General features: G+C 42.8%; 1 pseudogene; it reads left to right on the top strand.

Annotated features, from left to right (window-relative positions):
- Positions 1–7,383, top strand: part of LOC144266219 (E3 SUMO-protein ligase ZBED1-like) — a 69,775-nt pseudogene extending 62,392 nt beyond the window's left edge.
- Positions 7,384–12,075: the final 4,692 nt, after the last annotated feature.

Genomic DNA, 12,075 nt, shown 5'->3' on the forward strand with positions numbered 1-12,075 from the left:
GTCTATTATGTTATGAATTAATAGCAGTACTGTCTACGGTAGGTGATTGAGACCAAAAGACTTACCTGTTACTGACAAAATATGACTCACATCTTTGTGCAAACCTCACTCTTCCTATTTATACTTTCCATGAACTAGATGTATAATTCACCTGTTTGTCTAATGCGCACACACACACACACACACACACACACAACTCTCTTAGTACCAAGTAAAGCACCAGCCAAGTAAAACAAAACACTTCAGTCAATTATATAATGTATGTGTTCTCATTTTTTCCCTTATATCAGTCCTGATGCTCCTCCTAATTACTCCTCCATTTTCTTTTCACCTACATTGCCTTGACCATACTACATATCACCTCTTCCATGTTTGGGACTTCTCCACTTCACATACACCAAGCAATCTCCCTCTTAGCTTTTGTATCCTTCCTGGTAACATATTTCTTTCACAAAATCATGCAGTGTTGACCTCAGTGAAGACATCTGCACTATTTATCGCTGTACTATAAATGTTTGAACTAGATTGCAGGCTCCTTGGGCTAAGGATAGTGTCTCACTTTTAGTTTGTACAGCAACAAGCACACTGAAGATCCTTTATAAATAACAATTGGAATGGAAAGAGGAGCTATCTGGAGGTCTGTAGTTCTTCCTAATTTTTAGAGGTTCAAAAATACCTCTTCCTCTTTCTCAGGAAACTGTAGACTGGCCAGCACAATTTTCAATGTTCAGCGTTCAGTACTGCAGGGCTGGCCAAAGGAGGGGGCAACAGGGTCAGTTTGCCCTTGGCATCGCACTTGAGAATGCTCCCAAACTTCATGATGGAGGGGTGACTGGGACAAATTTGAGTGATTGGCATTGTGACCTTGCATGCAGAGTCATAATAGAGGGGTGGCCAGGCCAAAGCTGAGTGGTGCTGCGACTTCACGTGCCAGGTCACAACACCCAGAGAGGGGAGACAGGTCTAGCCCATGGGACAGGAGCTCTACAGCAGGGTAAGTTTCTCTCCAACCCCTGCCCCCGCCCCCGCTCTCATTGCGGCTGCTTCTGAGGGCTAGTCTACACTGGCTACACTAAAGTTCTGCCGTGGCAGCGCTTTAACGTGGCTTGTGTAGTCACGGCAGAGTGCTGGGAGAGAGCTCTCCCAGTGCTCTAAAAAACCCACCTCCACAAGAGGCATAGCTACCAGCGCTGGGAGGGCAGCTCCCAGCACTGGTGCACTGTCTACAATGGCGCTTTACAGCGCTGAAACTTGCGGTGCTCAGGGGGGTGTTCGCAGCGCTATAAATTGCCAGTATAGACAAGGCCTCAGTGGTAATTTCTTTGAACAGGTGGGAGGGACTTCCATTTCGGATGTGTCCTGGGCCCCCAAAAACCTCTGTGCAGCCATGCAATGCTGAAATAGATACACTAAAACTTCCCTTGAACCAAGGTTTGTTCTAGGAAAATCCTTGACATTCTAAAACATTTTCATGTTTTGGGGAGACAGATCTCTTCATTATTTCCTTCCTTTGCACTCTTGGGTTCCATCCAGGAGCATAACTGGAAGTGCATCACAAGAACTGTTCCATGGATATTTCATTGGGATTTGAAGATTGAAACTTGAGAGGACCTATTCTTGGTTACCTGCCAATTTTATTTATTATTAATTATTATTATTATGATTATTATTATTTGCAATTTATGACGGATGTGCACTTTATAACATTCAAGTTAGTATTTCAGCTTTTGTTTGCTTTTCCAAACCCAAGTTTGATTTGCTCCAATTTGAAAAAATAATTTAGGGTTTCATCACAATAAATCTTTATGCCGCTATGAAAGGTGGCATTTTTTTTAAAGTTAATCACCACGACACTTGCTGACCATCCAAATTAGATACATATTTGTGTTGTCAGAATAGCAAAGGTCAAGCACCACTGAATTAAGCCGGTCAAATTGTTAGCAGGACATGTACATTTTTAAAATTGCCTAGAGAGTCTTCAGAACTGTATAAAGTCATTTTGAAACTATCTTTTGTTGGAAGGAATTATACCCTTAACCATCAAGAATCACTATTCCTTTTCATTATCAAATTTAAGAACCATCACAATCTCTCAGTATAAATAGGAAAAAAAAAACATTATATGCTTGTATTTACTTTTGAGCTTACTTGTCCTGAAAAAAAATATTTCAAAGTAATGTGTCTAGATGTTCTAAGACTTGTTAAATAATAATAAAAACGAGTAGGCAGATCTTCATTGTGCTGTGGGAAAACAACTCACAGTGTCTTTGGAGGGAGAAAGAAGAAAGTTGAAAAACTACTTCAGTGAACTGGGTGCATACATTAATGACCGTATCCTGGACTGAACACATAGATCAGGCAAATGGGGTGCACATTGGGTTGGCCTGGAGGGATCAGGAAAGTCCAATTTGCCACCCGTGACTGCAGTGTTGTAGTGGCGGCTGATTAAGAGCTACTACTACAATCTTTTGACTGTCTTAGCCCCTACAGCAGGTTCATACTGCCTACCCCCAATATTTACCGGGGCTTTAACCAGTGCATTTGCATAATCATAGCTCCACTGGCCCACCTCACTTCAATTTATTTTTTCAAAAAGATATGCTCTAATTCAAATAGGAATTAATAAAGGGAAGTCCTATGGCCTGTGTTATGTGGGAGGTCAGACTAGGTACCACAGTGGTCCCTTCTGGGCTTAGAATATGTGAAGCTATGAAAACTCATCCTACAAACTCAGCGAGGTGTGCTCTACAAGATGAACTGGGAGGACTCCCTGAAGGAGGAAGGAGGAAGGAGGAGAGGATTTGCTCTTATCTGCAGGTATCCCTGCAAAGTTGGCCTCTGTGCTTTACAGCAATAGCATACTCCCCACTCCCTGCATGGTCCCTGGAATTCTACAGCATTTTATTGGTTCTGTTGTCAAGGGAACCACTGCAACCAGGGAGGCTGGGACAGGATTTGGCCTTATGTACATAAACATTCCCTAACAGTGTTTAAGAGTCCATCCTCCTACAGATGTCTCTAACCAAGATATCAGGTGGCACACAAGGGGGGACATTTCAGGACCTGCTCGTTTCACTGCCTTTGCCAACATCAGCATGCTGCTGAGTGCTGCTTTTCCTGATCCCTAAGTCACTCAAATGACTGACTTATCTTCAAACAGCAAGCACACAGAGACAGAGGAGCTAAAGAAAATGGACATTTCAAGGTACATTTGAAAAGCAGCACAGTTCTGTTGAATGTCAGCTAAAAATACATCTACAATTGTAACTGTAGACTTTGTTTTTGTGAGTGGAAGAGGCCAGCTTTCTTTTAGCTCTTAAATGAGCAGGGTACAATAATTCTGTTCTTCTAAGGTGAAGGTACTTGTAATGTATCTGCCCTTAAAACTGCAGAGGCATAACAATTATTATTCTAACAATATTCACAAGCAACAGCCATTATGAATTGGACTTATCATTGTATATTAACTCTTTCCTTCCCAACTGTGACTATTTGCAAGACAGCACTGAAAGGGGTAAGACCAAAGTTACTTCACTTACAGAAAAACTAAGCTTTTGATATTCTTGCTTCTTATCTATGACATATGCTATCTATGACATACAATTAATTGAAGTTTACTCACGTGATTAACTCAAAAAAATTAATCGTGATTGTGACGTTTCCATATGTTTTATGGAAATATGCTAATAAGTGTGAATATAATGTAACTGGAATATGCTTCATGCAAAAGGTCTCTTGTAAGGTATCATTACAAAGCTTATAATCTACTGAGTGTAGTCATCCCATTTGTTTGCATGTATTATTTCTATGTCTGGAGTTAGGAGAACAAGATATAAACTTGTGTTACTGATATAAACATGTTAAGTGGAAGCCATTAAAGGTGTTTCGGAATCAAATACCTGTAAATGGTTCTGTTTACTTGCAAACCTTCCGGGGGACCTGCTGGCCAGCCTTGGAAGAATGGAGACTAGGAGTCTCAGAGGACATGTGACCATGTCACATGATACTGGAATCCATCTTAAACCTGGTGCTTTTCCATTTAGAAGGAGGGCTGGGAACCCAGAGAGACAAAAGATTCCTGCCTTGTGCCAAAGCTATACAAGGGGGTTGAACAGAACAAAGGAAGCTGAAGTCATGAGAAATCCCCTAGTTACCACCTGAGCTAGAACTAACAAGAACTGTACCAGGGGAAAGGACTGGGCCCAGACTAGGAAGGAGTCTATTCTGTGAAAGAAGCTTATTGGAACATGTCTGAGGATGAGATTTTACCTGTATTCAGTTTCTTAATGTATTAAGCTTAGACTTGCATGTTTTGTTTTATTTTGGTTGGTAACTTATTTTGTTCTGTCCGTTATTACTTGTGTAAGCAGTGTCAGGATGAGCTCCACCCTGACATCTGGTGGTGAGGTGTGGCAAGTTGTGGAAAAGAACTTCAGGGGCTGATCTCATTTGCATAGGCACACCCACCACGCCTAGAATGAGACCATAGCTGCCCAAATGGTCACTTTGGCTGCTGTGGGATCCCCAGTGTCTCTGTTATTGGGGCAGGAAGAATAAATTGTTATTACCCTGATTATGGGAACTGTGCTTGGAACTGTACGTGGACTTTTGTTATGATGGAGGGATTCACCATCAACTAAGTAGCACTCGCTAGGCAAGGGTCATGGGTTCCAAAACTGTGTGAAGAGAGAGAGGCTGGGGACAAGTATTAATACTTGGCATGGCCCCCTTGGTGAGGGCCTTACCTGCTAATTGCACTTCCTCCTCTCTCCACTGTGGAATATCAGAGCTAATTTTGATTTCATTAGAAGTCTAGTTATAGGCTGCTGAGCTCACTTTGGGCTGACAGTGCACCAGCACTGGGGCTCCCCGACTACAAGCTGAATTTACCTAAGAGCTGAAATCACTGAGTGTTGTGTTAAGTAGTGGGGGAGCCTGAAGATATATTGTGGAGCAGTTTGCGGGACGGCTGGTGAAGCAGTTCGACGCGGAGCAGTTTGTGGATGGCAGGAGCTGCTTGTGGGCCGTGGAGCTGAGCGAAGGAGTTCGTGGGGCGACTGGCGGAGCGGAGCGCAGCTGAGCGAAGGAGTTCGTGGGGCGACTGGCGGAGCGGAGCGCGGCTGAGCGAAGGAGTTCGTGGGGCGGCTGGCGGAGCGGAGCGGAGCTGAGCAAAGGAGTTCGTGGGGCGGCTGGCAGAGCGGAGCGCCGCTATGGAGCTATGGGGCGGTCAGCTTCAGATCATGTAAGGTGCCTCTTACCCCCGTCCCATTTCCACCCAGGTTGGGAGGTAAAGCTCCGCAGATAAACTTTCGAACTCTGGGGCTGCCCTGACCAGGGACAGAGACTTTTTGGGGCATTGGACTTTTGGGATTTTGGGTGATTTGGGGTTGCTGGACTCAAGAACCAAGGGGAAAAGGGCATGCCCCAATTTGCTTGGGGTGGTTTTTTTTTGCTCATGGGTTGTGTTATGAATCCTGTTGGTGGTGTTTCCCCAACATAATGCCACATTGTTTCTCTCTGTTATTAAAAGGCTTTTGTTACACTCAGACTATGTGCTTGTGAGAGGGGAAGTATTGCCTCTTGGAGGCGCCCAGCAGGGGTGGTATATATTTGTCCCAGGTCACTGGGTGGGGGCTCGAGCCGGTTTGCATTGTGTTATTGGAATGGATCCCCTAGATATTGAACCCGGCCCTTGTTGCTGCCAACTCTGACGAGCAGAAGGGTTACACTTGAAACCACTTAAATCCTACTTTTTATACTTAATAAAATCACTTTTGTTTATTAGTAAACCCAGCATAAGTGATTAATACCTGGGGGAGCAAACAGCTCTGCATATCGCTCTATCAGTGTTATAGAGGGGGGACAATTTGTGAGTTTACCTTTATAACCTTTATACAGAGTAGAACAGATTAATTTTGGGTTTGGATTCCATTGGGAACTGGGTGTCTGAGTGCTGGAGATAAGTGACTTGCTGAGCAGTTTTTGGTTAAAGTCTGTAGCTTTCAGGGTGTGGACCAGACCTGGGTCTGTGTTGCAGCAGACTAGCATGTCTGGCTCAACAAGGGAGGGTTCTGGAGTCCCAACCTGGCAGTGGAAAATGGGCTCAGAGGTAATTCCAGCACATCAGGTGACAGCCTCAAGGGGGTCTCTGTGACTGAACCAGTAACAGCGATTAATCACAATGTTAATCACACTGTTAAACAGAATACCAATTAAAATTTATTTAATATTTTTGATGTTTTTCAACATTTTCATATATATGTTATTCTATGTTATAATTGAAATCAAAATGTGTATTTTTATTATAAATATTTACAATGACAAACAAAAGCAATAGTATTTTTCAATTCACCTCATACAAGTACTGTAGTGCAATCTCTTTGTCCTGAAAGTGCAATTTACAAATGTAGATTTTTTTTGTTACATAACTGCACTCAAAACAAAACAATATAAAACTTCAGAGCCTAAAAGTCCACTCAGTCCTACTTCTTGTTCAGCTAATAATTAAGAAAAACAAGTTTGTTTACATTTACAGGAGATAATGCTGCCCTCTTCTTATTTACAATGTCACCAGTGTGAGAAGGTGAGAACAGGCATTTGCATGGTACTTTTGTAGCCGGCATTGCAAGGTATTTACGTGCCAGATATGCTAAACATTTGTATGCCCCTTCATGCTTTGGTCACCATTCTAGAGGACATGCTTCCATTTTGATGGTGCTCATTAAAAAAAATAATACGTTAATTAAATTTGTGACTGAACTCCTTGGGGGAGAATTGTATGTCCCCTGCTCTGCTTTACTGTCATTCTGCCATATATTTCATGTTATAGCAGTCTTGGCTGATGACCCAGCACATGTTGTTCATTTTACGAACACTTTCACTGCAGATTTAACAAAACACAAAGAAGGTACCAATGTGAGATTTCTAAAGATAGCTACAGCACTCAAGGTTTAAGAATCTGAAGTGCCTTCCAAAATCTGAGAAGGATGAGGTGTGGAGCACGCTTTCAGAAGTCTTAAAAGAGCAACACTCTGATGCGGAAACTACAGAACCCAAACCACCAAAAAAGAAAATCAGCCTTCTGCTGGTGGCAACTGACTCAGGTAATGAAAATGAACAGGCATCGTTCCGCACTGCTTTCGATTGTTATCGAGCGAACCCATCATCAGCATGGATGCATTGTCCCCTGGTACGGTGGTTGAAGGGACATACAAATCCTTAGTGCATCTGGCACTTAAATATCTTGCAACGCTGGCTACAACAGTGCCATGCGAATGCCTGTTCTCACTTTCAGGTGATATTGTAAACAAGAAGCAGGCAGCATTATCTCCTGCAAATGTCAACAAACTTGTTTGTCAGAGCGATTGGCTGAACAAGAAATAGTACTGAGTGGAATTGCAGGCTCCAAATTTGTACAAGGGTATTTCAGTGGGAGCATGGTTAGGCATCAATCCAACAAAAATATTTAAGCCTGGAGTCACTCAAATTATTCAGTGCTTAAACTCAAGCATGAGCTTAAGTGTTCAGCTAGATCAGAGCACTAATGGATTTCCACAAATATACCGAGATATTTTACCATTGCCAAATATAACATTTTGAGAAATACTACACCATACTACACTGTGATTCAAAATTTAAATAATTTTTGCATTTTATTTTTAAGATGTTTATTTTATATTCACAACACTACTTTCAAAACTCAGGATTGGATTTTGAAATATACCATACTTATATTTTCTGACCACAAATCCAGCTCATTGGCTTCACTTTTTTCTTCAGCTCAAAGCCCTAAGTCAAAACCCTCTCATCATAACTTTCTTAATGTAATAACTTGGAATTGTATTGATCATTAAACTTGACTCTGCACCAAGTTACTATTCATTCCTCAAAATCAGATATCACAGGGAACTTGTTGCTCATTTTCTTTAGATTGTGGTCACATATTTCATCCACCTAGTGTAATGCTTGATGAATGTATCCCTTTTTTATATCTTGCAGTGGGAAAGTACATGCACGTTGGTGTATGTGTTTGTTGTATCAACCAGGCAAGGTACTAATAAGCTTCAACAGGACTTTATTTTCAAAGTGGAAACCTCTTTACCAAGCTGCTGCTGCACGCTCTGTAGCTTTCTCCCAGCCTCTCAACTCCTCCCCGCTCCTTCCTGTTTCCTGCCCTTTCAGACTCCCAACAGCCAGTGCTCCCAATTCTAATAATTACAAGCAACATCTAAACACCACATTCCCCACCCCTCTCCTTAAGAAACTCTCCCAATTAAAATAAACATTATTGTTCTAACCACAGGAACAAATATGAAACAAGACACTATACTGTTGGCAGAAATATTATACTGAAAACACTGTGGATACTACATAGCATAGTCTCTAGTCCAGACAGGTGTTTGTCTGGGTCTGACAGGCCGTGTCTCAAGCCCCGGTTCCAGTGCAATGTCTTGTTGTGTTGGTACTATGGTGAAGCCATCCAGTGCAGACTGCGTGTTGGCATAATCTCCTCTTGGTGCATAGGCAGGTGCAAGATAAGAAGCATTCCATACCCGCCCATCAGAACGTCGATAGGTGTAAGGTCCCTTCTTCTCTATGATTTTAAGAGGAGCTGTGAATTTATGGTCCCCTTTGCATAAAATTCCAGGTTTTCGTATTCTAACAAAGGAACCACACTCAAACTTTGGTTCCTTAGCACCCCGCCACTTGTCTGTGAAAGCCTTAGACTTTGCTTGGTTCTGTTCAACTCCTCCCCCTCCTTCCTGTTTCCTGTCCTTTCAGACTCCCAACAGCCGATGCTCCCAATTCTAATAATTACAAGCAACATCTAAACACCACAATGTTCCTAGGATTCATGTCCCCAGAAAAAAGCAACATTTCAACCAGGGAGGTGATGTTAATTATATCACAGCTAGCCCACAACAATGACTCCCACATCCCTGCCTTCACTGCTGAGATGTAACTTTTCAGTTCGTATTTCCTGGGCCTCCACTAACTTTTCTCATTACCAACTGTTCTGCCATATTTACTGACATTTTCAAATCTGTAGGGCTGTGCAGCCCTCGGATGTGTGTTACAATGTTCTCTGTACGTCTGCAATGGTCAGTTGTAAGAATAACTGCTGGGTTCTAGCTTGAGGCAGCCTAAGGTAGTTGGGGAAAAAAGTTCAGATGAGGATAACCTTACTCTTATACAGACTTTTTCATCCAGAAGGAGTCCAAAAGTAGGAGTACAAAATGTATATAAGGGAATCTTTTCACCTATGACTAAAATGTAGCCATCTTGGGGATGAAACAAAGCAGCTGATTAACAACATACCAAAGAACGCCAAATTCCATTTAAAGTACAAAGGAAATTAGAAGTCAAGAAAACATAATTACCCAAATTGGAATTTGGGCAGGACATTGAGAGTCTTGAGAAAAATGCTGTGGGTATAATACACACTGGAGGTGCTCAGAACTTCAGTTTTACTTCTGATGCTTGTCCATTTGTCCTTGTGTTTAATAATACTTCCTCTCTCTCTAAAGGCTCCAATGGAATGTCCTTTGTCAGGTCTGCTGTAACATCTTCCTCTGGAAGAATGAGCTTTCCTCTAGGGGTGGAAACTCATGAAAATGCATTTGTGAAAAGGGATATCTACTAGACTTTTAGTCAATGCAGCAAAAAGAATTAACTCTGAGGCAATATATATGAGACACTTCAGTAGAACTGTATTTAGATTCTGGTTGGAAATTAAATAGACACTGCTCCCTATCAGTTAATCCTGGTGTGAAAAAAACACCACCCAGGTAAAATACCCCAAATGCTAGTGACTATACATTCAGATGATAAATGGGGAACTATCGTAATAGCAAGAAGAAATGATGTGTTTACTCTGCTTACAAGTGTTGGGTTAAGTATCTTCCCATGGGGCGGTAAAAGTCAAAGTAGTTTATACAGTCATAAATAAACCTCAAGGCAAACGCAAAGTGAATGCATGTACTGTAGCTAAACTTGGAGGACATTTTCCCACAGTGAACATACACTTCCCTATTTTACTGCTATTATTTCACACAAGCAAAGCACTCTTCAGAACAAAGTTGTGTGTGCCAAGATTACAACATACAGTGAATTAGTTGTCCAACTTTCCTGAAGTATGATTGAGCCACAAACTTTCTAAATAATCAAATGAAATGAAATCTAACCTGGTCAAGATTTTGGGTGCCTCCGTTTTAAGCAGAGGTGGGCAAACTAGGCCCTTGGGACCATCCTGCCCAGCCCTTGAGCTCCTGGCTGGGGAAGCTAGACCCTGCCCCCTCCCTTGCTCTCCCCCCCTCCAGCTCACCATGCTGCCAGCACTCTGGGCGATGGGGCTGTGAGCTCCTGCTGGGCGGCGTGGCTGCCAGCCCAGCTGCTCTGAGCAGCATGGCAAGGGGGCAGGGAGCGGGGGTGTTGGATAAGGGGCAGGGAGTCCAGGGGGCAGTCAGGGGACAAGGAGCAGGGGGGGCGTGGATAGGCGTGGGAGTCCCAGGTAGCCTGTCAGGGGGTGTGTGGCTATGTGTTGGGGCAGTCAGGGGACGGGAGCAGTGCAGGGTTGGATAGGGAGTGGGGTCCCAGGGGGGTAATTAGGGGCGGGGGAGGCGGTGAGGGGACAAGGAGCAGGAGAGTTGGATGGGGTGGGGGTTCTGAGGGGGGCAGTCAGGGGGCAGATAGGGGGTGGGGGCCAGGCTGTTTGGGGAAGCACAGCCTTCCCTACCTGGCCCTCCACACAGTTTCGGAACCCCAATGTAGCCCTCAGGCCAAAATGTTTGCCAACCCCTGGTTTTAAGGGTGCGCAACTTGTTACATGGCCCTACACCTTTTTTTCAGAAGGTGGGCATCCAGCACTTTCTGGAGATCAGCCCATTTAAGTTGTTTCAAGGTAGGAACCAAAAATGGGGGCCTCTAAAACCACTAGTTGCTTTTGTAAATCTTGGCCCTCTCTGGACCTGGTCCATTATTTGTTACAAATAGAGCCTATTTCTTGTCATATAAATAATTTGTGATTTCTGCAAATATATTTGTTATTTTTAAGTAGTCACCAATCACTTTGGATAAATAATTCCCATACTATTGAGGTGTACATGAACAGTTTCCCTGGCTTAGTCATGAAAGTTTTGGAATTCCCATATGGTAGATGCATTTATAAAATTTCCTTCTGGTTTTATGGCTATTATAGATTTCAGATAGATGCTTTGTACCTGAAATAGGGAATACACAGGACAGGCACAACAAAGAAAATAACAGAAAGCCACTAGCCATCACCTTTAGCCCCCAACTAAAACCTCTCCAGAGCATCATCAAAGATCTACAACCTATCCTGAAAAAAATGATCCCTCACTCTCACAGATCTTGGGAGACAGACCAGTCCTCGCTTACAGACAGCCCCACAACCTGAAGCAAATACTCACCAACAACCACACACCACACGACAAAAACACTAACCCAGGAACTTATCCTTGCAGCAAAGCCCGATGCCAACTCTGTCCACATACTTATTCAAGTGACACCATCATGGGACCTAATCACATTAGCCATGCCATCAGGGTTTGTTCACTTGCACATGTACCAATGTGACATATGCCATCATGTGCCCCTCTGTCATGTGCATTGGCCAAACCAGACAGTCTCTATGCAAACGAATAAATGGACACAAATCTGACATCAGGAATCATAACATTCAAAAACTGGTAGAAGAACACTTCAGTGTCTCTGGCCACTCAGTAACAGATCTAAAGGTGGAAATTTTGTAAGAGAAAAGCTTCAAAAACAGACTCCAATGAGAAACTGCTTAGCTTGAATTAATATGCAAACTAGATACCATTAACTTGGGTTTGAATAGAGACTGGGAATGACTGGGTCATTACACATATTGAATCTATTTCCCCATGTTAAGTATCCTCACACCTTCTTGTCAACTGTCTAAATGGGTCATCTTGATTATCACTACAAAAGTTTTTTTTTCTCTCCTGCTGATAATAGCTCATCTTAATTAGTTAGCCTCGTACTCTACCTTTTCATGTTCTGTATGTGTTGTGACAGGGTCAGGCCAGATGG

This window comes from Eretmochelys imbricata, chromosome 6 (genome assembly GCF_965152235.1).
Source record: "Eretmochelys imbricata isolate rEreImb1 chromosome 6, rEreImb1.hap1, whole genome shotgun sequence".
NCBI lineage: Eukaryota > Metazoa > Chordata > Testudines > Cheloniidae > Eretmochelys > Eretmochelys imbricata.